Raw genomic sequence first — 3,034 nt, 5'->3', positions numbered from 1 at the left:
TCTACGAACGACAGTCCGATCCGAATAACTTTTTCTGTCCCTTTGAAACTTGGTAGGGATGTGGCTAATGCTCGTCCTTCATTGGATTTGGGAAGAAATGTCTTCTCGGATAGTTCGTGGCGTATTTAGAACGGAACCGTGAAGTCCATTTCTTTGGAACTTTCTCTGAGATTTTGGCAGTTCAGGATGAGGCTGAAAAAATATTGGAACTCTTGTTTTCTGAGGTTCAGTTGTAGCTGAAGAAATCCTTCTCCGGATAGGTCTTCGCCTAAAGCAGTGTTTCTCAACCTTGGAAGCTTGAAGATGGGTGGACTTCAACTCCCAGAATCCCCCAGCCAGCAGCGCTGGCTAGGGGATTCTGGGTGTTGAAGTCCACCCATCTTCAAGCTACCAAGGTTGAGAAACACTGGCCTTGGCAATTTTAAGACTTGTAGACTTTTAACTTCCCAGAATTCATGGCTGGCTGAGGAAATTCTGGGAGTTGAAGACTTAAAAGTTGTCAAGGTTGGACACTCCTGTGGTTACGGCTTCATCATCCCTTGAAATAGGATGTTTTAAAAATCCTCCTTGCTTTAATGTTGGATCATTAACAGCACACCTGTGTGACTGTTGGATTTTAACCTTAGCAACCTTGATATATGTACCCAAGTGTTTGAAAGAAGACCCTTGTGATTTTAATAAAAGCAAGAGAGCCTGTGTTTTACGAGCTTCGCTTTTTAAATTCTGTTTTAATCCAGGAAGCTAACATCTGTTTGCTGATGATGTTTCAGAAAAAACACACACTACAAGTCCCAGCATCCACTGCCACTATCCGCCATACTAGTAAGGGCAGCTGAATGTTGTATTTTAACATAGTTTACAAAGTTGAATCTTCAAACCCTGAAAGAGTGTGTGGAGAGTTATGAAGGGCAACCAGGAGGGATTTTTTTCTGGAAATAATGTTTCCAGAGGCACCCTGGGATGGGCAAAAAAGTCAACATGGCGCCTCTTAAAAAAAGGGAGACAAGGTTTTGATTATGCTGCTAAAGTTGCCCTCTTGACTTTTTTCAACCTCCTCCTGAATGTGATAAAAGTGTGTCAAGAAATCGTGAGCTCTTCCAAATTAAGAAGAGTTGACGTGTAGGAATTGGTACTGAAACTTTGCTAGTGTTTTCTATATATTGAGACTAATTCCATTGTGGAATCATTTACGTTGATCATTTGAATAGTTTGTTGGTCGTATGTCTTTTTTTTTTTCCCATCTGTATTTCTCAGAATAATCCCTTCACTTCCGATAAATAAAATTGCCATCGATCGGCAGATATTATCATATGTCTACCGGAATGTTGAAATGGGCTGCAGTGGTTGAAATTTTAACCTGTTGTTCTTAACTATAAATGTATAAAAGTTTAAAAGGTTGGATTGGTTATCCATACCAAGGCTTATTTTGCCCAATTCATTACCTGTAGCTATCAATCTTTAGAAATATATATATGGACTTCAGAGCAGAGGTGGGTTTCAGCAGGTTCTGACCAATTCTGGAGAACCGGTAGCGGAAATTTTGAGTAGTTCAGAGAACCGGTAGTAAAAATTCTGACTGACCCCGCCCCCCATCTATTCTCTGCCTCCCGAGTCCCAGCTGATTGGGAGGAAATGGGGATTTTGCAGTAACCTTCCCCTGCCACGCCCACAGAACCAGTAGTAAAAAAAATTTGAATCCCACCACTGATGGACTTCCAGAGTTGTTAATAAGGAGAGTTCCTGATTTGCCTTCCACAAAGGCAAAACATTAAACTGACTTGCTCAACTTGATCTTATGGTGGACTCATGGTACCATCAACCATGGTCTTCTTCTAGACTGGCCTTCAAGGGTGGTGGTATATTGTATTAGTGCTCCTTCATAGTTCCAGTGACCAAGACAGAGGTCCTGCCCTCAACCCAACCCTGGGGTGCCACGGAGTTTGATGCTTTCTCCGTTCCTCTGTAACATCTAGATGAATCTGTTGGGTAAGGCCATAGGTTGGTCACTAGCCAAGGGATGAGGTATCATCAGCATGCTGAAGATATCTTTGCTTTGTGTATCTCCTGTAGTGAAGGGATCAATGCTGTTGATATCCTGTCTTGTTTCTTGGAGGCGGTGGGGCAGAGAGGAAACAAGGACTCAATCCTGACAAGGCTGAGAACTTTGGGTGTTGGAGCCACCCAGGATCTGGGAGTTTACCGTCTTTAGTTATGAATTGTGTGGCGCTGCCCCAGACTCGGTGTGCAACCTGGGGACCTTCAAAACTCATGACTCCTACTCAAGGAACAAGTGGTAGTTGTGGCAAGGAGGACCTTAGTCCTTTGAGGCATGCGGCCGGGATACAGCAGGACTGCCACACCCCAAATCACACCTGCTCACCCCAGAACATCCAACAGAAAGGACATGTAAGTCCTATCTATGAAGGAATGAAAGTGGGGGGAGAGGGAAAGGAAGGAAATAGGAGAAAGGGAAGGAAGGGAAAGGAGAAAACGGGAAGGAAGGTAGGAGAAAGTGAAAGGAAGGAAATAAGGGAAAAGAAACAGAAGGGAGGGGAAGGGAAGGAAATAGGAAGAGAAGGGAGGTAGGGGAAAGGGGAAGGAAGGAAATAAGGGAAAGCTGAAAGGGAAGGAAGGGAAAGAAGAAAGGGAAGGGAGGGAAAGGAAGGAAATAGGAGAAAGGGAAGGAAGGGAAAGGAGAAAGGGAAGGAAGGTAGGGGAAAGTGAAAGGAAGGAAAGGGAAAAGAAATGGAAAGGAGAGAAAGGAAGGGAGGGGAAGGGAAGGAAATAGGAAGAGAAGGGAGGTAGGGGAAAGGGGAAGGAAGGAAATAAGGGAAAAGAGAAAGGGGGAGAGGGAAAGAAAGGAAATAAGGGAAAGCCGAAAAGGAAGAAAGGGAAGGGAGGGAAAGGAAGGAAATAGAAAGGGAAGGAAGGGAAAGGAGGTAGGGGAAAGTGAAAGGAAGGAAATAAGGGAAAAGAAACGGAAGGGAGAGAAAGGAGAAAGGGAGGGGAAGGGAAGGAAATAGGAAGGGAAGCG

Source organism: Pituophis catenifer, unplaced genomic scaffold (assembly GCF_029215685.1).
Source record: "Pituophis catenifer annectens isolate HBS135680 unplaced genomic scaffold, rPitCat1.0.hap2 SCAF_7, whole genome shotgun sequence".
NCBI classification, from domain to species: Eukaryota; Metazoa; Chordata; class Lepidosauria; order Squamata; family Colubridae; genus Pituophis; species Pituophis catenifer.
The sequence above is the reverse complement of the archived record's forward strand: the minus strand, read 5'-3'. Positions refer to the sequence as shown.